We start from the raw sequence: 27095 nt of genomic DNA on the forward strand, positions 1-27095 counted from the left end.
GGATGCCATTGCCTGATGTTTGAAATTCTGCACCTTGGGGAGGGAAGGAAGCCATGGTGCAGGCAGGCATCTCAATTTCCTTCTATATTCCAAAGATGCCTTGAGTCTCTTCCTCACCACTCAGCCATCTCTACCTTCCTCAATTGCTGGTAGTGGTGTAAACTAACACAGGGAATCCTGGTGCTACCAGGCAGCATGGAATGTGGGCGTGGCCACCATTCTTATATCTCTTTGGTCAGAAAGAACTATGAAAGAATGGGGTGTGGCCAGAATACTGTGATGCAAGCAGCATGGGTGAAGTCAAGAAGATAGCAGCTCCCCCAGCCCTTTTCCCAGGGAACAATATCCAATTCAGTTGGAGACAAGAGGGTGACCTCATTTAGCTGGATGGCTTCACAGATTGTTGAGTATGTCTGTTTGTTCCCAGTCCCAGACCTTGTACTCAGGATCTGAGCACAGTCTGTAAGCTGCTTTTGATCAAGGATGGCCTTCCACACTAGAGCCACAGGGATTCTGGCTTTGTTGGCACTGAAGTTGGACTTTCTTGCCTAGGGTGACTTCGACCATGATCCTCCCATCACAGCCTTGTAAATATCAAGGAGGACTGCTAAGAGCCACTGTTACCTGCCTAATCATTGGTCTTGTTGATGTTTTGGACAGACTGGTGAGTTCCCTATCCTCGGGTTTAAGTGGTGGGAATTGTAGCCCACAGTTGGAATCTTGGTCCTGCCACCTCCAAATGGAAGGAGATCCTAAGAAACTTATTGCTGTCCATATGATTACCAATGGAATATGATGAATGTCATGATTGAAAGAGCAGTTCTTGAATGATTCTAGGATAAAATTATACACAATTATGTTATAGGACACTGATCGATGTTAGTTAATATTTTATGAGGCATTTAAACAATCACATTAAAATGGAGGTATAATGAAATATCTTAGAATTACTATACTATTACATACTATAAAGGTGCCGTTTTTCTGCCAAGACTGGGATTGGTACCCGTGGTCTTGGTAACTCTGTTGCACTGTGTGGGAAGGGGAAACTGGCCTCCTAGAAGTCAAGAAATTCATGTCTATTCCTTAGGCCTAAAATAGATCCCCACCACTAGAAAACATCCTATTCATGTACAATTTACATATATGGTTTATATTTATATACATATGTTAACTCCATATTGCATTCAGTGTAGTTATTTTATTTTTTGTTTTATTCATATATTGACCATTTATTTTGACTATTATGGTACATAAAACGTTGATTACATTGATTACATAAGATAGAGGTCTGCATATATATTCCACTTCATACCTGACACCCAGGACTTTCACAGAAAAAAAATGTGTCACCATCAACTTCTTACTCCACCATTCATTTTTGGGGAGTGCTGGCATCTGAACTCACAGCCTACAAGCCTACAAGGCCCAATTCATGAATTGGTGAGTGTCAGCACGACATCATGGGGCAAATTGAGCTGACAGGCTGTTTCTAGGACCTGAGCTCAAGCCCCAGGGGTTAACAAAATAAGAACAGATTGACATGCATATGGAAGTATGCTAATAAATATGTGTTTTTACAGAGTATCAGAGATGTCTATACATTATTCAGTTATGTAAACTACATTCCTACCAATTCCTGGGTATTAATCATGCATTCATATAATTAATGTTATTATTTTCATCCTTATACTATTAATGAAATCAGTGTCCTGAAATTATTGTGTTCCTGTAAGTAATAATTTTCTTTTTATGCTTCATTAATATTAAATAAAATCAGTTAGCTTCCTGAAATGTTACTGTCTAATTTTATAGGAGCATCATTCATGATCAACTCATTGAACCTTGACATTGATAATATTCCATTGTTCTTCCTATGGATGAGAACCATTTTCAAGTGTTAGGAGGGGGATTCAAAATCAGGGCCTATGTTGCCATGTGGGCCTATGGCTTCCCAGATAGATTGCCAGCCTTCAGCATTGCAAGGTGAAGTACCCTTTGCAACAGTGTCATTCAGACCCATGAGGGTCACCGAGCAAAGGAAGATAACATAAAAAGGCCACATTGTTTCTGTGAATTTCTTTCCCTGCAAGACCTGGGGTCTAGGATCCCAGAAACAGCTGTAGATCTAGTGGCTGCACTCCAGCCTATGGTGATCGAAGCTGAGGCAGAGTTGCCACAACCTGACTTCAAGCCCTGTACTGAGAAAAGTAAAAAAAAAAAATTTAGCTCCCTGACTTGCAGTTCACACAGTTTATTCTTACAGGCTTTGGATTTGAACTCAGGATCTGGGTAAATCTGCAGCAATGTGGATGAAGGGGAAGATCACTGCACTTGAAGGTAAGAAAGTCAGGCCTGTTCACTAGTCCTGAATTCAAGCTCCAGCCCAGGAAACATACTATTTATATATATTGTAAAGATAGGATTTATACTTACCTATAGGTGTTCAGTACATACATGTTTGGTGTGGTTGTTCCTTGAAATTTGTCTTTTATTCATTTATTTGCCATTGATTGTACTATGATGATGAAACCCATTCTGTTTATTACATTGATGACATCCTATCACAGAGCATCTAGATTTGTAGAAATGTTCTCCGCCATGCCAAGATTCCTAGGATCACTCAGGATATTCAGAGAAAAGGAAAACAAGTTTCACATTTGGCTTCTTACTCTACAACCCACTTGTTTGTAGTACTGGGATCTGAACTCAGGGCCTAGTAGGACCAATTGTCCAATAAGTCAAGGTGAACACACTAACCTGTGAACTAAGGATCTAGGCCATTCCCATGATCTGACATTGATCCCCAAGGTGGTCCACTATTGTCATAAATTCATAATTTAAACATACAATCTATATTGATATTCATGTGTCAATGGCATCTTGTGTTTAGTGGACTTCTCTTTATTTTGTCTCTATTACATGGAGGTATTGTTTATTTTACTTAATATGGTGATAGGTATAACTTTGCTGACATGGATGACAACCTGTTCCTATGGTTATAGGGTTGCCTATGAATTCCCCTTCTTGGTTGAGACTCAGGACTTTCACAGGAGAGGAAAACGTGTGCAACACCTGGCTTCTAACATCAGGATGAATTTTTTGTCAGTGCTGGGATTTGAACTCAGGTCTGGGTATCTCTGTTGCACTGGGGGGAAGGGGAAGCTCACCATCCTTGAAGACTAGAATTTCAGGCCTGGTCTAGGCCCTGATTTGAAGCCCCAGCATTGGACAAAATCACAAGTCCACCTTTTTTAAACATAGGATCTCTCTTTACCTACAGGAGTGGTATGCATCTTGCATTCAGTGTAATTATTTTTATATTGTGTCTTATTCATGGATGTTTGTGCATTTTATTGAATATGGTGACAGATATAACTGTGCTAACATGGATGACAACCTAGTCCCATGGCTATAGATTTGCTTATATAGCATTCTCCATCATTGATGAGACCCAGGATATTCACAGAACTGGAAAACATATGCAACCTTTGTTTTCTCACATCAGAACGAATCTTTTGGCAGTGCTGGAATTTGAACTCAAGGCCTATCAGGCCCAATTGGTGAATGGGTCATGTTAAGCACAGCAGCCTGTGAGCCTCTCAGGAGCCAGGCCATTCCTGGGACCTGAGATTGAGCCCTGTTGGGAGGCCAATATAGTCATAAATTCATAATTAAACAAAGGATCTATATTTCCAAACATGGGTGGGTTGCATCTTGCGTTTGCTGTAGTCATTCTGGCTGAGACCCAGAATTTGCACAGCAATAGAAAACAGTTGCAATGACTGGCTTCTCACATCAGGGCGAATTTTTAGCAGTGTTGGGATTTGAACTTGGGGCCTAGGAGGCCCAACTGCCCAATCGGTCCATGTGATCACACCAGACTGTGATCCACTAAGGAGATGGGCTCATCCCAGCAACTGAGATAAAGACACAAGGAGGCAAAAATAGTGCTCAATGCATCATTGAAACATGGGATGTATACTCACATCCATGTGTGGACTGCATCGTGCATTGAGTGTACTTATTGTGTTTATTTTGTAAGCTATTCATAGATGTATTGTGTATTTTCCTATGTATATGATGACATATATAACTGGGCTGACATGGATAACAACTTATTCTCAGGACCACAGGGTGGCCCATCATTCTGCATCCTAGCTGACACCCAAGACTTGCACAGGAAAGGAAAATAGATGCAACAATTGGCTTCTGACATCAAGATGAATCTATTGGCAGGTCTGGGATCTGAACTCAGGGCCTAGCAGGCACAATTGGTGAATGGGTCCACATGAGCACCCCAGCCTGTGAGTGACAAAGGAGCTAGGCGTTCCCAGTACCTGAGTTTGAGCCCCCCTTGGGGGAGAATAGAGAGCACAATAGTCATTTATACATTTGCTGAAGGTAGTATGCAAATAAGCACATATTTGTATAGAGTAGGATTGTGGTGACCTGTGATAGAATCCAATCTGTGAGTACCTATATTTGGATCTTTTCTTAAGCATCTATTTCATGTATATGATGATTATTGCCATGCTTCATCACCTCTTCTTTACAAATAATCTATACCCCATGAGTCTTATGTATCATTTCCTACTCACATCATGCACGAGCTACTCATTCAAGGATGAGATCAGTCGCATGCCGTGGCTCTTCCTAGGTCCAGAAACGAGTATCTCAGGATCTCCCGCCATTCCTTCCTCCTAGGGGGACTGAATTCAAGACTTATTCCTGGAAAAGATACTTCTTATATATATATATATATATATATATATATATATATATATATATATATATAATACTTCTTATATATATATATATGTACATATATATATATATATATATATATATATATTAATGATAGGATTTATACTTCCGTTCAGATGTTCAGTCCATATTGTGTTTGGTGCGTTTATAAATTTTATTTCTCATTTTATTCATTTATTTACCATTTATTTTATTGACTGATGACACCTCTACAATTTATTACATTGTTTACATACTATCACATAGAATCTAGATTTTAGATGTGTTCTCCATCATGCCTGGCAATGTGAGAATCTGAACTCAGTGCCTAGCAGGCCCAATTCATGAATGGGTGAGTTTGAGCATGGGAGCTCTAGCCAATGAAGCTGTCAAGTGGTTCCCAAGTACTGAGATTGACCCCCATGTTTGGCCAAAACAGCGATACATGGATAGGCAGACGGTGGTATACAAATAACTATATATTGTTAAAGAGTGCCAGAGTCGTCTATCTATGATTGAATGACACCTACTACATTCCTTCCAACTCTGAGGTATTTATTATACCACCATTGAAGGAATATTATTCTTTTCATGCTTAATAAACTATACGGTAAGATCAATCAGCATTCTAGGACTATTTCATCCAATTTTAGACTAGATGAAAGCATGAACTACTCATTCAATTGGTATTCCCATGCATAGGAATGAGTCTCTTGTGATCTCCTGCCATTGGTGTCAGGACTGGGATTTGAACCCAGGACTTATGTTGACAGATTGGCCTATGGCTTCACTGATAGCTCATCAGAATCAGAAGTGGTAGGTCAGGTCTACTTTGCAGCCATATCAATCAGACCCAGGATGGTCACCATGCCCCCCAAAAATCAGAAAATGCCAGCCCTCGGCAGCTCACCACTTTTTGTGCTTTCCAGCTTTTTTTTTTCTTCCTGCAAGCCCTCTGGCCTAGGATCTCAGGATCGGCTATGCATCTGGAGACTGCACCCCAGCCTAGGGAGTTCCAAGCTGAGGAAGTGTTTACACGACCTGAGTTCAAGTGTCATGGATGGCTAAAAAAAATAAAAATAAAAATATTAATTATTTAACTAAATAAAAAATAAAACTCCCTGGTTTGGAATTTCTGCCAGTTTTCTTTTCTAGCTTGGGATTTGAACTCAGGGTGTTGGTAAATTTGTAGCAATGTGAGGGAAAGTTGCCACTACTTGAGTTCAAACCCCATGCCAACCACAAAAGAAAAACTAAGTCACTGACCTCGGCAGGGTGAAGTAGTTGTGGAGATGGGAGGGAAGGGATGGTAGGGGGAAAACAAAGAAGGAGTCAACAATGCTCAATAGGAAATGTACTCATTACCTTGCTCCTGTAACTGTAACCCCTCTGTAAAACATTTTTGCAATAAAAAAGTACAAAGAAAGAGAAACAATGTCTTTCTCAGAGAAGCACTTTAGAGGTAAGGAAGGATGTTTGAATAGTTGCACAAATTCCACACTGCTTTTTTTTAAATGTTCAGTATGGAACTGAGTAAACATAACTGCATCCATTAAAAAAAAGAAGTCACTGTCTTGGAACTGGGGCCAGTATTTCTGCCATTGCTAGGATTTGGGATCACTGTCCAGGTAAGTCTTTTATACCGTGGGTGAAGGCGAAGCTCACCGTCCTTGAGGAAAAGAAATTCAGGCTAGAGTTCCCAGGGCCTGAATGAAGGCTCTGCAATGGAAAAAATGTTTCTATACATGTTTAATATATGATATACACTTAAATATGTAAGTTAATTTCACATTATGATTTTTATTATTGATTTTGTATTTTGTTTTTCTTTTATTCATTTATTGATTGATTATTGTATTTAGTATTACTATACACATAATATTTATTACAATTTGCACATCTATAATAAAATTCTACACAATACTTTAGGATATTGACTCATTTTTATTAATATTTTATTAAGTGTTGAAACATAATATATAATTAAATGGAAGCATTTGTCACAGTCTCCACATGTTTAGAGTTTATCCCAAGTATGAGCTTTGTACAATCTTTGGACATCTTCCTATTGGGATTTCTTTAAATGATTTATAGTCAGAAACCTTTTCCTGAGGATAAGCAAGTGAGGGATAAAATTGTAAGAGTGGGGCTAGAAATGTGGCTTAGTGGTAAAGAGCTCGCTTAGCATGCATGAATGCCAGGTTTTAATCCTCAGTGCCACATACTCAGAAAAAGCCAGAAGCTGTGGAGTAGCCTAAGTGGCTAACCTTGAGGAAAAGGAGCTCAGAGACAGTACCCAGGCCTTAAGATCAATCCCAAGGACTGCCAAAAACAATAGAAGAAATGTCAGTGGCTCACACATGGAACTCTAGCTTCTCAGGAGGCTGAGACCTGAAGACCACAGTTCAAAGACAGCAAATCAAGGAAAGCCTGTTAAACCCTTATCTCCAGTGAACCATGAAAAGACCCCATGTGGCACTGTGGCTCAAGTGGCTGAGTGTTTGCCTTGACCTGCGGGTCTAAAGGACAGTGCCCAAACTTGAGTTCAAGACACACAATTGGGAAAAAAAGTGAGGGTGAATCAAGGTACTTTTCCTATTTGCTAATTATGAGAACATCCTTTGGAAAAAGAACACTGATATATACCAAAATTGGAGTCAGAGCTAAGGTTCAAGTGTAACACATCCACATGCCCAGCCTCTCAGACTCTATCATTGTAATCTTGTGCCCTACAGGGTTCTTAAAGGTCCAATGTTGAAAGGCTTAATATGCTCCCCAAGCCCTTTGTGATAATCAGTTGGCTTGTATTGTCAAGGTCATCACAGTTCTGAACCTAGCAGAACACCAGTAGTTCAGGCCCGTCATCCTAGCTCAGGAGGCTGAGGTCTGAGGATCACAGGGTGAAGCCAGCCAGGGCAGAAAAGTCTATGACACTCTGACTTCCACTTCTGAAAGGTCAGATGTTCAAGAACTTTCTGTGTTTCCCTTGGTGATGAGAAGTACTTGCACTCTAAATGCTCTTAGGGTTCTTGAGCTATAGAAGCAAGAAAGAAACATTATTGACCCATACTTCAGGTTTGTTCAGCCCTATACTTCAGGTTTGTTAGTTTGTTTCTTTCATTTTTATTATTGTAGGAGTTGATGTCTGGGCCTGGGTGCTGTTCTTGAGCTCTTCAGCTCAGGTCTTGTGCTCTACCACTTGAGCCAAAAGCCACTTCAGCTTTTCTGGTGGTCCATTGGAGCTAAGTGTCTCAAGGACTTTCCTGTCCAGGCTGGCTTTGAACTATTATCCTCAGATCTCATCCTCCTTAGTAGCTAGGATGACACGCATGAGTGACAAGCACCTAGCTTCCACTTCAGGTTTCTTAGTAGTGAATTGGAGATAATAGGCTAATGGGACCTTTTGTGTCTGGGATAATTTGGTACCCAGATCCTCAGATCTCAGCTTCCTGAGAAGGCAGGATGAGAGACCTCAGCTATAGACCCCTAGGCTGTGGCCTTTGCTGCAAGAGGGTCCATGGCTCCACGTGGTGGAATGCTAGTCATGAGCCCAAGAGGTAAGGGTCAGAGCTTAGGCCCCTAGTTCAAGATTCATGACCGACAAAAAACAAAACAAACAATTGTCTGTAGTTGACAACTCACTAGTCTTCAGTAATACATAATTTTGTCCTTCCCATGGAGACATATATGAGCCTCAATAATCTTGTCTGCATAATCATCTCAGTGGGGAGATCTTACAAGGATCCAATGAAATAATGCACCTGGTGAAGGACACAGCACATGGCACTCTTTGCATGACTCAGCACACAGTATCCTGTGAAAGACTCAGAACCCAGCACCAATGCAGGACTCAGTACACTGCACCTTGTGAAGGACTAGGCACATAGCACCATGTGCAGGACTCAGCACAGAGTACTTTATGGAGGACTCAGCACATAGCTCTGTTCCACAAGTTGTCATTAGACTTAGGGTGCTCTAATCAATATCACCATTCTTTGAGGAATATTTCACAAACCATAAAAGTTCACACTTAAGTGTTTAGTGGGATGTTTTATTTTGCGGGGGGGTATTAGTCATGGAGCTTGAGCTTAATGTTTGGGGATATTATTGTTCTGATAACATTTGCACAAGGCTAGAACTCTACCACTTTGAGCCATATTTCAAAGAGTCTATCAGACTTCCCGCCAGGTTTTAAAGCCCCAGAGTGGCCAGGATATCGGGAGTATGCCAGGGTAAGCCAGGATGATGGTGGTACCCATGGAGCTGGGTTGCAGCAGTTTATATCTGGCTAAGTCAGGTTAGGTGGCAGCTGTCAGCACCAGACTCCTAGCTTGCTCTGTCATGTGGTATTTGAAGTACTGTCCTTATATAGTTGCAGTTAGAACGTAGTACCTCTTTTTTGGCAGCAGTCCTGGGGCTTGAGTAAGGGCTTTGACACTGTCCCTAAACATTTGTGCCCAAGGTTAGAACTCGATTGAAAGTCAGCAGAACTTCTTGGTTTTCTGTTTATGTGGCACTGAAGAATCGAACCCAGGGTTCATGCTCACTAGGTGAGCACTTAACCACCGAGCCCCAGGAGTGAACAAGGTATAAATAGATAGAGATTGATATATATAAGCATTATATACACAGAAAGATGTCTGTATATTATTATTTTATAGATATAACTACAAATTATTACTTATTAAATTATGTCTCCATTAAATGATGTGTCCCAGTTAACAATTAATAAAGCATTAACTAAATTACTCAATAGCCTATTATTGTTTATCATATATTTATATACATCCATACGCATAATTTCATATTTTAGAGAATGAGACAGATGTCTATGCATTATTAAATTATGCATCATGTGTTACTACCAATTATTTGGTATTTATGTTTCCATGACATTTTTATTCTGGTAATACTTAATAAAATATTAAACTTAATCCACATCTTATAGTTTTTATTTCTAATTTTATCCTAGAATGATTCACTACTAATTCAATCTGTTTTTCATTTATTGTAGAGACAACTCTTTCACCTATGACATTTTTTACATTTATGACATCCTATTACATAACATATAGATTTGCATCTGAATTATACATCCTACCTGTCACCGAGCACTTTCAAAGAAAAAGAAAACAGGTGTCACGCTCGGCTTCTCACTCCAAGATTACATTTTTTGGCAGTGGTGGGATCTAACACAGGGCCTAGAAAGCTCGATTCATGAATGACTGACTGTCAGCACAGCAGCCTCTAGCCAATTCAGTTGCCAGGCACTTCCCAGGCCCTGAAATCGAACCCCGTATGTTGACCCCATATTGTGCTTAGTGTACTTATTCATTTTATTTTTTGTTTTATTCATTTATTTACCATTTATTGACTGTTATTACACATGAAATATTTATTACAGTTATTACATAGGATATAGATTTGCCTATGAATGAAACTTCCCACCTGATTCCCAGGACTTTCACAGAAAAGGAAAACATGTGTCGCCTTGGGCTTCTTACTGCACGATTCAATTTTTGTGAGTGCTGGCATCTGAAGTCACAGCCTACAAGGCCCAATTCATGAATGGATTAGTGTCAGCATGCCAGCCTGAGGCATATTGAGCTGACAAGCACTTCCAGAACTTGAGATCCAGCTCCAGGAGTTGACAAAATTAGAACAGATTGACATGCAGATGGTAGTACAAAAATAATTATTGATTTTTATAGAGTGCCAGAGATGTCTATACATTATTCAGTTATATAGGCTACATTCCTATCAATTCTTGGGTATTTAGTATACCTCCATGTAATTAATAGTATTGTTTTCATCCTTAATTATTGATTAAATCAACCACTGTCCTGAAACAATTTTGTCCATGTAATTAATAATATTCTTTGAATGTGTCAAAAATATTCATTAAAATCCATTGGCCTTCTAAAATCACTCTATTTATATAGTAGTATTCAGAAACAACTACTTCAACCTTGCCATTCATAATCTTCCATTGGTTTTCGTATGAGTAGGAACGAGACACTTATGATCTCCTTCCATTGGTAGGGGTCAGGACCCGGCTTCAAACACAGGGCCTATATTGCCATGTTGGCCTATGGCTTCCCTGAGAGCCCGCCAGCCTTCAACAATGCCAAGTTACCAACATTCTTCAACCGGGTCATTCAGACATAGGATGGTCACCTAGTAAAGAAAACAAATGTAAAACCGGTAGCCATCGGCAAGTTGCCAGTTTTATTTTCCTGTGTTGCATTAATTATTTCTTTTCTTGTCAGTCTTTGTGTCCCAGGAACCCAGGTTTGGCTGTGGGTCCAGTGGCTGCACCCCAGCCTAGAGTGATCAAAGCTGAGGCAGAATTGCATTAGCTGAGTTCAAGCCCTGTGCATGATGAAAGAAAAATACCTATCTACCTACCTACCTACCTACCTACTTACCTACCTACCTACCTACCTACCTACCTACCTACCTACCTACATACATACATACATACATACATTAAAAATATTTTAAAAATTATTAGGCTCCTTGGCTTGGAATTCATGCAATTTTTTCTGCCAGGCCTGGAATTTGAACTCAGGGTCTGGGTAAATCTGCAGCACTGTGGGGGATAGGGAAGATCACCATTCTGGAAGACAAGAAATTCAGGCCTGTTTCTAGGGCCTGAATTCAAGTCCTAGCACTTGAAAAAATAATATTCGTATATATTTTAATTATATGAATTTTATTGACCTACATATTTTTACTGCATATTGCAGTTAGTGTATTCATTTTATTTTGTGTTTTGTTTCTTATATATTTTAGTGAATATGATTACACATATAATATTTTTTGTATCCTATTACATAAGACATAGATTTGCCTATGCATTCTACATCATTCCGGAGTCCCAGGAATTTCACCAATAAAGAAACCAAGTGGGACAACTGGCTTTCCACCAGGATTAAGTTTTTGGCAGTTGTGTGAATTGAACTCAGTGCCTAGCAGGCCCACTTCATGAGTGGGTAAATGTTAGAACACCAGTCTGATGCAAGAGAAGTTGGCGGGCAAATTTGAGGACCTGAGATCAAGCCCTAGCAATGGCCAATATATGAACAGATTGATGATTAGACTGTAGTGTGTGTGAGTGTGTGAATGTGTGTGTGTGTGTGTGTGTGTGTTTGTGTGTGTGTGTTGTGAGCTGCTTTTAATCAGTGCTATCCTTCTACCACTGGAGTTACACAGTTCTACTTCTGGCTTTGTTGGCACTGAAGTTGGACAGGGATCTGAAGGACTTTCCTGCCTAGTGTGAATTTGACTATGATACTCCTACCACAGCCTTGTAAACATCAATAAGGACAGCTGAGAGCCACTGGTGCCTGCCTAATCATTGGTCTTGCAATTCTTGGACAGACCAGTGAGTTCCCTATCCTTGAGTTAAAATGGTGGGAGCTGGAGCCCACAGTACGAATCCTGGTCCTGCCAACTCCAAATGGAAAGAGATCCTTAGAAACACATTCCTATCTATATGAATACCAATGGAACATGATGTATGTTATGATTGATTCGGCAGCTCTTAAATAATTCTACGATAAAATTATACACAATTACATTATAGGACACTAATCGATTTATTCAATATTTCATGAAGCATTTAAACAATCACGTTCATTAAATGGAGGCACAATGAAATACCTAAGAATTGGGCGTCACATAGTATAAAGGTGCCATTTTTTCTGCTAGGACTGGGATTGGAACTCATGGTCTGGGTAACACTGTTGCACTGTGTGGGAAGGGGAAGCTAGCCTTCTTGAAGCCAAGAAATTCATGTCTGTTCCTTACATCTGAAATCTATCCCCAGTACTAGAATACATCCTATTTGTGTACATTTTAAATATATGATTTATATTTACACACATAGGTTGACTCCATATTGCATTCAGTGTAGTTATTAATTTTATTTTTGTTTTATTCATATATTTGTGGGGCACATGGGCAGCAATGATGGTGCTGAGAGGAAGTTGAGTGGGCACAACCCAATTGTTTACCTTATAATCTGATTGGATAGAACTTAGGTGCATGATAGGGTGTGACCTTTACAGTGATTGATTAGTTCCTTTCCCTCCCCTTCCATACCTCACAATTTTTCCCTTTAAAAGGTGCTTGCTTTGTGGTAATAAATGAGTTCTTGCTTGACTTGACTCCCCACTGTGTCTGAATGTCTCCTGAGCTAAGGGAGACTGGGGAATGGGTGAGTGGCGCACTTACATTTCCTTGGGCCCCATCCATCTTTCGGGTGCAAACAAAGACCCAATATGTATTGACTGTTTATTTTATTGACTAATATGGCACATAGAACATTGGTTACATTGATTAAATAGGATATAGATCTCCATATGTATTCCAATTATACCTGACACCCAGGACTTTCATAGAAAAGGAAAACGTGTCACCATCAGTTTCTTACTGCATGATTCATTGTTTGGGCATGATGGCATCTGAACTCAAGGCCTACAGGGCCAAATTCATGAATGCGTGTGTGTCAGCATGCCATCCTGGAACAAATTGAGCTGATAGTTCCCAGGATCTGAGATCGAGCACCAGGGATTGACAAAATAAGAACAGATTGACACACAGATTGTAGTACACTAATAAATACATATAACTTTACAGAGTGTCAGAGATGTATATCCATTGTTCACTTATATATATTACATTCCTATCATTTCTTGGGTATTTATTATGCCTCCATGTAATTAATATATTTTTTAATTGTGAAAATAATGTACAGAGGGTTACAATTACATGGGCAAGATAATGAGTACATTTTTTTATCAAGCATTGTAGCTTCCTCCTTTGTTTCCACTTCCCATCCCTTCCCATCCTCCCCTCTGCACCCCAACCCAATCCTCCCTGCTCCCTCATACCACCCCTTACACCAAAGTTGTAAATTTCGTTTTTGACTTCACGACTTGTATATCTCTTTGTTGCAATGAGTCCACCTGTATTCCTATTTAAACGATTTTTTTCTCCTTCTCCTCCACAAATTATACTGATATCAAGTACAGTGAAAGCAGCGGTTATACTGTGGGGGAGGGACATACAAAGAAACAATCTTATAAATGTGTTAGAAACAATCGCATGAAAGAAAAAAAAAACATTTGAGTACATATCTTAGGGTTCATTTCCCTAATATCACTTTATCTGACCTTTTCTGCTTTACTTAGACATATACTAGTTATTGCAAATAAGGGAAACCATGGGATAGGGCACTAGCCTTGAGCTGAAGAGCACCCAGGCCCAGAGTTCAGGCCCCAGGATCCACAAAAATAAATAAATGAATGTTATTATTTTTTATGTTTAATAAAGTATTAAGTAAATCAGTGTCCTGAAATTATTGCGTCCCTGTGAGAAATAATATTCTTTTAATGTTTCATAAGATATTGAATAAAATCAATCAGCTGACTGAAATCATGAAGTCTAATTGTGTACAAGTATCATTCATGAGTATGTCATTCAACTGTGACATTGATAATATTCCATCATTATTCCTGTGGATGGGAACGAATTTCATAGGATCTCCCACTATCTGGAAGTGGCATGACTGTATTCGAACTGTAGGCCTATGTTGCTGTGTGGGACTATGGCTTCTCCAATAGCCCTCAATTAAAAAAAAATTTAGCTCCCTGGTTTGCAATTCATGACATTTTTTTTTCTGCCAGGCCTGGGATTTGAACTCGCTGTCTGGGTAAATATGCAGCACCATGACGGAAGGAAATCTGAACATGCTTGAAGACAAAAGTCAGACCTCTTCCCTAGGCCTGAATTCAAGCCTCAGGGCTGGAAAACATACTCTTTATATCCATTTTAAAGATATGATTTATACTTCCATACAGCTACTCAGACCATATTTTGTTGGGTGTGGTTATTCATATTATTTCTTGTTTTATTAATTTATTTACCATTTATTTCATTGACTCTGATGACCCCTCTACCATTTATTACATTGTTTACATCCTATCACAGCATCCAGATTTGTAAATTTGTTCTCTATCATGCCTGAAACCCAGGACTCTCACAGAAAAGGAAAACATGTGTCACACTTGGCTTCTTACTCCAACATTAAAATTTTTGGCAGTGCTGAGATGTGAACTCAGCGTTTAGCAAGCCCAATTCATGAATGGAAGAGTGTGAGCATTGCAGCCTCTAGGCAATGAAGCTGTCAGGTGGTTCCCAGATGCTGAGATCCAGCTCCAGATTTGGCCAAAACAGTGATACATGGATAGGCAGAGAGTGGTATACAAATACACATATATTAGTAAGGAGTGCCAGAGCCATCTATCTATGATTGAATGACACCTAAGACATTCCTACCAACTCTTAGGCATTTATTATACCACCATTGAAGGAATATTATTCTTTTCATGCATAATAACCTATTAATTAAGATCAATCAGCGCCCTAGGATTATTGCATCCAATTTTAGACTAGACCGAAACATGAACTAGTCTTTCAATTGATATTCCTATGCATAGGAAGGAGCCTCTTGTGATCTCCTGCCATTGGTAGGTGTCAGTACTGGGATTTGAACCCGGGGCCTATGTTCACAGGTCGGCCTATGGATTCCCTGATAGCACGCCAGCCTTCAGATATGGCAGGTCAGGTCCACTTTGCAGCCATGTTATTCAGACACAGGATGGCCACTGTGCAAAGAAAAAAATAGAAAACTCTCAGCCCTCTGCAGCTTGCCACTTTTTGTGTTGGGCTACTTTTTTTTCTTCCTGAAAGCCCTCTGGGCCTAGGATCCCTAGATTGGCTATCCGAGGGTGCCCCACCCTAGGGCGATTGAAGCTGTGGCAGAGTTGCCATGACCTGAGTTGAAGCCCCATGTTGGCAAAATACAGAATAAGTAAAAATGTTGGTTAATTATTTAAATAAATTAAAAAATAAATAAAGCTCCATTGTTTTGAATTTCTACCAGTTTTCTTTCCTAGCCTGGGATTTGAACTCAGGGTCTTGGTAAATATGTACCAATGTGAGGGAAAGTGCAGATTTGCCACTACTTGAGTTCAAACCCCATGCAAATCCAAAAATAAAAATCAAGTCACTGAACTTGGCAGGGGGAGTAGTAGTGGAGATGGGAGGGAAGGAATGGTAGGGGGAAAACAAAGGAGGAGGCAGCAATGCTCAATAGGAAATGTACTCATTGCCATGCTCATTTAAAACTGTAACCCCTCTGTACAACATTTTTACAATGAAAAATGAAAAAAAAGTTACGCTCAGACAAGCATTTTGGGGTTAAGAGAAAGGTGTCTGATAGATGTACAAAATTCTACACTGCTTTTTTTAAATGTTCAATATGTAACTGATTAAACAAAACTACTTCCATTAAAAAAAATTAAGTAACTGTCTTGGAACTGGGGCCAGTATTTCCATCATTGCTGGGATTTGATCTCACCATCCAGGTAACTCTTTTGCATCATTGGTGAAGGCAAAGCTCACTTTCCTTGAGGAAAAGAAATTCAGGCTAGAGTTGCCAGTTTCTAAATGAAGGCCCTGCAATGGAATAAATATTTCTATATATGTGTAATATATGATATATATTTACATATGTATGTTTATTACATATTATAATTTTTATTATTGATTTTGTATTTATTTTATTTTTTACATTTCATTACTTATTGTTTATTGTATTTAGTATTATTATACACATAATATTTAGTACATGTTTTACATCTATTACAAATTTATACACAATAATTTAGGACATTGACTCGTTTTTCATTAATATTTGATTAAATGTTGAAACATGATACATAATTAAATGGAAGCATTTGTCACAGTCTTCACATGTTTAGGGTCTCTCCCAAGTATGAACTTTGTGTTCTTTATCTTTAGAACCTTCCTATAGGAATTTCTTTAGATGATTTTTACTCAGATGCCTTTTCTTGGGGATAAGCAAGTTGAGGGACAAAATTGTAAGGGTGGGGCTAGAAATGTGGCTTAGTGGTAGAGAGCTGGCTCATCATGCATGAATGGTAAGGTTTGAATCCTTTGTGCCACATACTCAGAAAAAGCCAGAAGCTGTGGAGTGGCTCAAGTGGTACAGCGCTAGGCTTGAGAAAAAGGAGCTCAGAGACAGTACCCAGGCCCTTAGTTCAAGCCCCAGGTCTGGCAAAAATAGCAGGCCAGATGCCTGTGGCTCACAACAGGAACCTTAGCTTCTCAGGAGTCTGAGATCTGAGGATCACAGTTCAAAGACAGCCTAGGCAAGGAAAACCTGTTAGACACTTATCGCCAATGAACCACAAAAAGACAACATGTGGTTCTGTGGGTCAAGTGGTAGAGTGTTTGCCTTGAGCTGAAGGGCTCAGCAACAGAGACCAGGTTTCAGTTTGAGACACAAAACTGGAAAAAAAAAAGTGAGGGTTAAGCAAATTACTTTTCCTATTTGTTAATTAGGAGAACATTATCTGGAAAAATGAATGTTCATGTACACCAGAATTGCAGTTAGAGCTCAAGGTTCAAGTGTAGCCCATCCATATGCATAGCATCTCAGACTCTAGCAGTATAACCTTGTGTCTGAAAGGTCCAATGTTGAAAGGCCTAATATGATGCCCAAGCCCTTTGTGATAAGCAGTTGACTTGTAATGCCAATGTTATTATAGTTCTGAACCTAGCAGAGCACCAGTATTCATGCCCATCACCTTAGCTCAGGAGGCTGAAGTCTGAAGATCACAGGATGAAGCCAGCCAGGGCTGAAACGTCTATGTCACTCTGACTTCTATTGCTAACAGGTCAGATATTCAAGAGCTTCCTGTATTTCCCTTGGTAATGTGAAGTGACTTGCACTATAAATGTTCTTAGAGTTCTTGAGTTATAAAAGCAGGCAAGAAACATCATTGACCAATCCTGGGTTCACATGAAGTTCTCAGCTTCTAAGCCCTAGCCCAGTTAGCAGGGAGAACTCCAGTGTAACAGTATTTGAAGGCAAAAAACAGTTTCAAAAGCCAGACTACGCGAAGAGACCTAGGCCTACAGTATTAGGAGGCAGAATTTACAGACTCAACAAATAAGTGAACTGCAAAACCACTTCATTCATTCCAGACACAGCCACCAATGAGGGGTAACCTGAAACATTTGTCAGAGTTACAAAAGGATCAGGCTTTTCTCAGCCTCTTCAAACAATAATTAACCTTCCTCCCTTAGGTGAAGGGAACCCAGGCTATCTTTAGATTAACAATAGAGAGTGTTGCTCTTTGGTCTTAGGGAGTGGGTTTTTTTATTGTGAAAATAGTGTACAGAGGGGTTATAATTACATGGGAAAGATAGTGAGAACATTTCTTATCATGCATTGTAGCCTCCTCCTTTGTTTACCGTTCCCATTCCTTCATCCTCCCTTCCCCCCACCCAACACACGCACCCCAAGTTGTAAAGTTCGTTTTCGACATGACAACTTGTATTTCTCATTGTTGCAACAGGTCCATCTGTATCCTTATTTAAACGACTTGTTTTTCCCCTTCCCCTCCACAAATTATACCGACATCAAATACAGTGAAAGCAGGGGTTATACTGTGGGGGAGGGACATACAAAGCAACAAAGAATAGTCTTATAATTGCATTAGAAACAAATGCATGAAAGAAAAATAATATTTAAAATACATATCTTAGGGTTCATTTTCCTAACATCACCTTATCTGACCTTTTTGGCTTGTCTCATACATATACTTGATATTGCAAATAAGGGAAATCATGGGACTATGTTTTTTTGGGCTTGGCTTACTTCACTTAATATATTTTTTTCCAAGTTTTTCCATTTCCTAACAAATGGGGCCATGACATTCTTTCTGATGAAGGAATAGAATTCCATTGTGTAAGATGTACCATATTTTCTTGATCCATTCATCTACTGAGGGACATATGGGTTGGTTCCAGATCCTAGTTATGATAAATAATGCTGCAATATGCTGACATAAAGGGGATACAAATAAGGAAAGAAGAAATATAACTCTCCTTCTTTGCAGATGACATGATCATGTATTTAAAGAATCCCATGGACTCCACTCCCAAATTACTCAAGCTGATTCAAAACTTTGGCAAAGTACCAGGGTATAAAATTAACCCCCCAAATTCAATGGCTTTTCTGTATGCCAACAATGAGAAAAGTGTGGCTGAAATTAGAAAAGCAACTCCATTTGTAATAGCCCCACAAAAAATAAAATAGCAAGGAATTAACTTAACCAAAGGAGTGAAGGACCTCTATGATAAAAACTTTAAAAACTGGAAAAAGGAAATCAAAACAGAACTTAGAAAATGGGAAAACATCCCATGCTCCTGGAATGGAAAGATCAACATCGTGAAAATGGCAATACTTCCCAAGGATATCTACAAATTCAACGCGATACCTATCAAAATTCCAACCTCATTCTTCAAGGAAATAGAAGAGGCAATCCAAAAATTCATATGGAACAATAAAAGACCCCGAATAGCAAAAACGCTCCTCAACGGAATGAACACTGCTGGAGGAATATCAATACCAAATTTCATACTCTACTATAAAGCCATAGTAATCAAAACAGCTTGGTACTGGCACAACAACAGAACTCAGGACCAATGGAATAGAATTGAAAACCCAGAATTGAAAACCCAGAAATGAACCTACAGACCTATAGCCATCTAACCTTTGATAAGGGAGCTAAAAAATATAGAATGGAAGAAAGACAGCCTCTTCAGTAAATGGTGCTGGCAAAATTGATTAACTACTTGTAGAAAACTAAAGCTAGATCCTTATATATCACCCTGCACCAAAATCAACTCCAAATGAATCAAAGGCCTCGGGGTCAAAGCAGACATTTGGAAAACAGTACAGGATGGAATCGGAGAAACCATAGGTCTCCTTGGCGCAGGCTGAAATTTTCTTAATAGAGACCCGGAAACACAACAAATCAAAGAAAGTTTGGACAAATGGGATTTCATGAAGTTGCAGTGCTTCTGCATGGCAAAGGACATAGCTAGCAAGATCAATAGAAAGCCCACGGTTTGGGAGAAGATCTTCACTAACCATACAATGGACTAGGGTCTCATATCTAAAATATTCTTGGAACTCAAAAAATTAAATCCCCCAACAACAAATGCTCAAAGAAACAACTGCCCAATAAATAAGTGAGCTAATGACTTAAAGACAAACTTCTCTGAAGAAGATAAAAGGATGGCCAATAGACACATGAAGAAATGCTCAAACTCCCTAGCCATAAAAGAAATGCAAATCAAAACAATATTGAGATAACACCTCATCCCAATTAGAATGGCAAAAATCAAGACCTCTAATAACAACAGATGCTGGAGGGGATGTGGACAGAAGGGAACATTACTTCATTGCTGTTGGGACTGTAAACTTGTTCAACCACTTTGGAAAGTAGTATGGAGGTTCCTCAAAATACTCCACATAGAGCTCCCCTATGACTCACCAATCCCACTTTTGGGCAATTATCCAAATGTTTACAAACAAGACCACACTAAAGCTACCAGCACAATTACGTTTATTGCAGCATTATTTACCATAGCTAAGATCAGGAGTGGGTTTTTGACTCTCCATCTGTCAGATTTGAAGGCCCTTCTTCTACCTTTGCCAGTCCATTCTCCTTCCTTCATTCTCCACATCATTAATGAAAATCCCCAGTCCAAGGAGAGGCAGAGCCCTTTCTCATCTGGCTCCATGCACCTGAGTTAGAACCTGGCTCTGCCCTCTTGACTCTGGGGCCCTCAGCTGCCTGAGAAGCGTGAAAGATACAGTCTTCCTGTTCTGTGGTTGTGTGAAGACCATGTTGGTGTCCTGGCACACTGCAGAAGACCTCATGAATGGTATGTCTTCCCTTCTTTCCTCCTGAAATCCAAGTCCAATTCTGGCTTTTTCTTGAATGTGCTACTGAGGAATCAAACCCAGGACTTCTTGCATCCTAGACAAGCACTCTCTCCCTAATCCACATTCCCAGCCCACTCATCTTTTTCTTAACGGTAGTTTTTACATAATTATGCTAGCATTTTATGTCCCCAATTTTAGTTTTCTGAATACTGGTTACTTCTAAGAAACCTGATTTCTCTTCCCCTGCCTGGTTTGTGACTATTCCTGCATTGGCCTCATAATAAAATGTAAATAAAGGCTACTGAGGGTGACCTGCTTTAGGCAGATGGCTGCACAGATTGTTGTTTATGTCTATTTGTTAACACTCCTGGACCTTGATCTCAGGATCTGGGCACAGTCCATGAGCTGCTTTACTTAAGGCTAGCCCTCCAACACTGGAGTCATATGGCTATACTTCTGGATTTGTTGGCCCTGAAGTCAGACGGGGCGCTCAAGGACTTTTCTGCCTAGGGTGACTTTGACCATGATCCTCCTATCACAACCTTGTAAGTATCAAGGAGGACTTCTGAGAGCCACTGGTGCCTGCCTAATCATTGTTCTTGTTGTTATTCTTGAACATACCAGTAAGTTCCCTATCCTCGGGTGGGAGCTGGAGCCCACAGTTCGAATCCTGGTCCTGCCACCTCCAAATGGCAGGAGATCCTAAGAAACACATTCCTATCCACATGAATACCAATGGAATGTGATGTATATCATGATTGAATGGGAAGTTCTTAAATGATTCTAGCATAAAATTGTAAACAATTAGGTTATAATACACTGATCAATTTTAATTATTACTTTATGAAACATTTAAACAATCACATTTATTTAATGGAGGCATAATTAAATATTTCAGAATTGGGTGTCACATAGTATAGAGGTGCCATTTTTTTTCTGCCAGGACTTTCTTTAGTTAATTGTTATATCCCATTTTTTGACTGTAATTTGGTATGTGAAACCAGGATATATTATAAATCAATTATTCCATCAGTTTTATCAAAAATATTTATAGCGAAACATAGAGATAAATCCAAGTTATATATATTTTGAAGACAGTGCTTGGTTAGTCCGCTTCTCATATTCCCCATTCCCTTCATGAGAATAATACACATTGTAAGGTGATGCTTAGAATGTTTTGGTGAAATAGGTTGACTTTAAACCAGTGAGTTACTCTATGCTGCATTTTGTTTACTTTATATCCATAAAAGCTAAATTCTTACTTTATCGTTTTCCTTAGGCTTTGTACTCAGATTTAATCTCTGATGGGTGACAAATAAAGATATAAACATTTTTTAACAGTGGCTAAATTTAGGCTGAGGAATCTGGGAACAATGTAACTCATGCAGATAGGCCTTACAAGTCATAAGACCCTGGTATCAAAATGTTAACCAATGCTTACTGGTGTCATGCTTATGAGATTTTTTGTATTATAAACAGTGGTTATTAGAATGTTTTTGGAATCAAAATCATTTCTTGGGTTAGGAAAAGAAGAGAGACATTATACACAGAACAAAATTTAAGGAGGCATTCAAAATTAGTTACCAAGATATACATCACGTAACACTATATTTTGAAAATGCAAACTAAAGGAAATAATTTATGAAAAACATCAACATCTACAATAAATACAGAATCACTATGACTGATTTTTCTTTTATCCCAGTTGCAATACGGATAACATAATGACTTTTCTTATGATATATTTAGTTAAGTCTTGACATTTAGTTGGAGAAGTAATGTTCTTTCACATATTCATTTGTCAGATCAAAGAGGAAATGAATTCCATGTCAGACTCAACATCCATAATAATATTACAGCTGTATCCTGCTACTTTGCCAAAGTTTCAAACCAGCTTGAGTAACTGGGGTCTTTTTTTGGATCTAAATAAATAGGTATGCAATTTTGTCAGTACTACAAAGCCATTTGTTAAGCTATTATTTTCGAGAAACTACTTCTCTCTTTTCATGAGATTTTTAATTTCATTTATATCATGTGTTGATGTCCTCCTTTAGATTACCCACATTCAATCTTCTACAAAGTGTAATGTGGAATAGTTTAAAGTTTATACACCCTTGTACAAAGCTCAGATTCTATCAGTTGCATATTTTTTCTTGTTAAATCAGTAAGAATTAGTTCTCAATATGGATAATATCGGACTTATGGATAATATTGGACTAATGAGTACATTTCTTATCAAGCATTGCAGCCTCCTCCTTTGTTAAACCTTCACATCCCTTCCCAGCCTGCCCCCCATCCACTCCAATACCCCCTCACCAAAGTTGTAAAATTCGTTTTCGACAAGAGAACTTGTACTTCTCATAGTTTCAACGGATCCACCTGTATCCTTAAACAACTTGTTTTTCCCCATCTCCTCCAAATATTATACCGACATCAAATACAGCGAAAGCAGGTGTTATACAGTGTGGGGGGGACATACAAAGCAACAAAGAAATAATCTTATAAATGGGTTAGAAACAAATGCATGAAAGAAATATACATTTAAATACATATCTAAGGGTTCATTTTCCTAACATCACACTTATCTGACCTAACATTATATTAAGTGAAGTAAGCCAAGCCCAAAGAAACATAGGTCCCATGGTTTCCATAATTTGCAACATCTAGTATATGTATGAGTCAAGCAGAAAAGGTCTCCATAGTGATATCACTAAACCATTGTGAAATGATAATCCTCTCATACTCAATTCAGGTATGAAATGTGATACCCGAATCCAGTGTGACATCTACATCATGGTGACATCACACTGATAGATATTATGAGCATGTTGTCACATTCTGACAACACACACCTGTTAGGACTTCACTTTTGTGACAAGGCATGCCTTTGGAGACATCACAGTCCCTTTGTGAGCTCATATACTCATTGTGAGTTAATGACGATTGAGATCACATGTCACATTTTGATATCACCAACCCATTGTAACATCATACACCTCTTGTAAACTCGTCACTAGTGTGGCATCACCAATTGTGATATCAAAACATTATTAAGTCATCATATTGCAACATCACATTGCCATTGTTATATCACTGTTCCATTGTGTTTTCAAAAACCTAGTATGTCTACATAGCATTTTAGAAAATTCATGGCCTTTTTTACTTGTCTTCTTCTGTGAACTCATATCCTCATCGTGATATAGTAGCAACTAAAACTGGTCAACTGATTATGAGATGTGACTTCACAAAACTATTTGATTTCATCACCAATGTGACATCACAAACCCATTGTGAGCTTTCATTGCCATTTGACATCACTATCATATTGCGATATCCCAAACCTGTTAGCACCTCAGCACCTTTGAAAAAACACATGGCCTTTGTGACACCACAGCCCCTTTGTGTAACTATACCCTCATTATGAACTGGCAATTGATATCAAACATGCCATTTGTGACATCACCAGTGTGACCTAACATTGTCATTATGACAGCATCAACTACTTTTGACATCACAAAACTTTAATGACAAGATAACATTATGAGATCATGTTGTCATTGTGATGTTATAGACAGATTGTGAATGCCTGTTTTTAATCTTTTTTTTGTCTGTCATGTGGCTTAAACTATGGGCTTGGGTGCTGTCCGTGCTCTTCAGCTCTAGATGAGCTCTCTGTCACTTGAGCCACAGTGCCACATCTGGTTTTCTAGTGGTTTTATTGGAGATAAATCTCATGGACTTTCCTGCCTGAGCTGGATTTGAACTGTTATCCTCAGATCTGAGGCCTCTGAGTATCTAGGATTACAGGCATAAGTCACCCATGCCTGGCTTTTTCATTCTATTTCAATTTTGACCTGTGTGTTGATATCAGAAACATAATGTGACCTCATAACCATTGGAAAACCATAAATCACTAGTGACATCAAATTGTCATTATGACACCATCAGCTCATTGTGATATCACTAATCGACAATGACATCATAGCATTATAAATCACAGTGACATTGTTACTTCATACACGTAAGAGTGTTATGGCCTATTCTGTAAATTCATTCTATTTCAGAAACCCATTTTGACCATATAACCATTGTGATATCACAATCCTGTGTGACATCACATTGCCATTTTATATCATTAACCTGCTGTGCCATCACAAACCAGTCCTGTCCTTATAAGTTTTGTGACATGCTGCCATTTTCATATGTTAAGTCATTTGTGAGCCCATAATCTGTTTTCAATCTCATATTTCTGGCATGACATGTGATATCATAAATCCCCTGTGACATTATTCTGCCAGATATCATGATCATTATGTCATATTGTGACATCACAAAACTGTTTGAATGGCATCACATTTGTGACTACATATGCCTTTGGAGACATACAGTCCCTTTTTGAACTCATATATTCATTGCCAATTAATGACAATTGAGATCTCCCATTGCCACACTGACATTATGAACCCATTGTGACATCACAAACTTATTGTGACCTCATCACGAGAATGGCATCAACAACTAATTGTGGTATCAAAGCATTATTTTGACATGATATTGTGGTATTGCCATTGTGACATCACTGTCCCATTGTGTTTTTACAAACCTCTTATGGCCACATCACGTCTTAGAAAATCCATGGCCTTTGAGACTTCAGGAGTTTTCTGTGAACTCGTGTTCTTATGACCTCATCGCCAAGGAGACAAACCATAGAGTCACATTTAATATAATAAACCAATTTACACTAGAAAGGGGACTGTGATTACCTTTTCCTGGACTGGATACCCAGGTCCAAGAGTAGCCTTGACCACCAAACCTCAGACCCACCGGTCTGCAAAGAAACAACAAAAACATTATAATCTCCAAAGCTCCAAACCTCCATGGGCAAGGCTTTATACTTTTCCATTCCTCCCTCCTTCGCTACAGACCTGTCCTTCCTTTCTTGTCTTTCCCTTTTTCACTTCCACCTTTTCCTTCTTCTTTTTAGGCCTCTCCACTCCCCACAGGCCTGCCCTACTCTGCCCCAGTGACCACATGCCAACCTTCTGGTCTCCCTCATCTTCCTCTCTTCTCAGTTTTTTCCCTTCCTGCTGGCTCACCACTTTCTTCCATCCGGGTAGCTCCCATTTTTATGTCCCCTTCCAATGCTCTGAAAATGCAACCTATATATACGTTGTACACCTCCTCACTCCAACGAGTCTCCTGCCTAACAGTTTTCAACCATCACTTCCCAAAATTTCCAATGCTCAATCACTTCTTGAACGCTCATTTTGTGAGGCTTGGCACCTCCACCTTTGGTGGCATTCCCAACTCTCTCTGGTGGTCTAGGCCAATAATTTACAATGATTATCAGCTCCCACAGATAATTCTGGCCCCACTGGTTATTACAGTATCCTCATCATTAATTAGAAGAAATTGAAATTGTATACATCATTGTTATATTACAAACTTGATGAGACATCACTAACCCATTGTGACTTTATCACTGTGGTGACATCACAAATCCATTGTGATATCACATTGCCATTGGGCCACCATGATCACATTGTGACATCCCAAACCTATTATGACTTCTGAAGCTTTGAAAGAAAGCATGGCCTTTGTGACATAACAGGCCCTTTGTGTACCCATATCCTCATTTTGAGCTAATGACAATTGAGATCAGACATACCATTTTAACATCGCAAAACCTTTGTGACATCATCACCAGGGTAACATCACATTGTCATTATTACAACATCAGCCCACAGTGACATCATAAAACAAAAATGACTTTATAGTATTATGACATCACATTGTCATTGTGATATCACAGATACATTGGAATGCCTATTCTTTGATTTTTTTCTATTTTGAATGTGGCAGGTGGGTTGATATCAGAAATACATTCTGACCACATAACTATTCTGACATCACAATACCTTGATGACACCTATTGCCATTATGATATCATTAACCCATTATGATATCACAAAACTGTCCTATCCTCATAATTTTTTGACATGCTGCCAGTGTCATCTCTTTGGCCTCTCTGAGTTCATACATTGTTTAAATCATAATACTTCAGGTATAACGTGATTTCATAAATCCACTGTGACATCATGACCACTATGACATCACACTGCCAGATGTCATGAACACTGAGACACATTGTGGCATCACAAATCTGTTAAGACTCATTACACTTGTGCCAACATATGCCTTTGGATACATAATTCTCCCTGTGAACTTATATAATTGTCAATTAGAGATCTGGCATGAGATTGTAACATCACCATCCCATTGTGAAATCAAACAACTATGTGACCTCATCACCTGTATGGCATCAGCAACTATTTGTGACTTCAAAATAATATTATTTCATGTAATGGTAACATAACATTGCCAATGGGATATCTCTGTCCCATTGCATTTTCACCAACCTATTATATTCTCATAATATTTTAGAAAATTCATGGCCTTTCTGACTTCTAGCTCATGTGAACTCATATTTTCATTGTGATCAAGTAGAATGAAA

At 38.9% G+C, this 27095-nt stretch overlaps 1 long non-coding RNA gene across 2 annotated transcripts; it reads left to right on the forward strand.

Annotated features, from left to right (window-relative positions):
* The first annotated feature begins 302 nt into the window (after window positions 1-302).
* Window positions 303-5862, forward strand: LOC138822925 (uncharacterized). Of its 2 annotated transcripts, XR_011370686.1 has the most exons (4): window positions 303-407; window positions 553-664; window positions 2267-2340; window positions 5676-5862. It is a non-coding gene; the product is annotated as an uncharacterized lncRNA (long non-coding RNA). The 2 variants fall into 2 exon arrangements; XR_011370685.1 differs by having other exon boundaries at window positions 303-664.
* The last annotated feature ends 21233 nt before the right edge of the window (window positions 5863-27095 follow it).

This window comes from Dipodomys merriami, unplaced genomic scaffold (assembly GCF_024711535.1).
Source record: "Dipodomys merriami isolate MVZ:Mamm:240054 unplaced genomic scaffold, mDipMer1.0.p SCAF_1179, whole genome shotgun sequence".
Lineage (NCBI taxonomy): Eukaryota > Metazoa > Chordata > Mammalia > Rodentia > Heteromyidae > Dipodomys > Dipodomys merriami.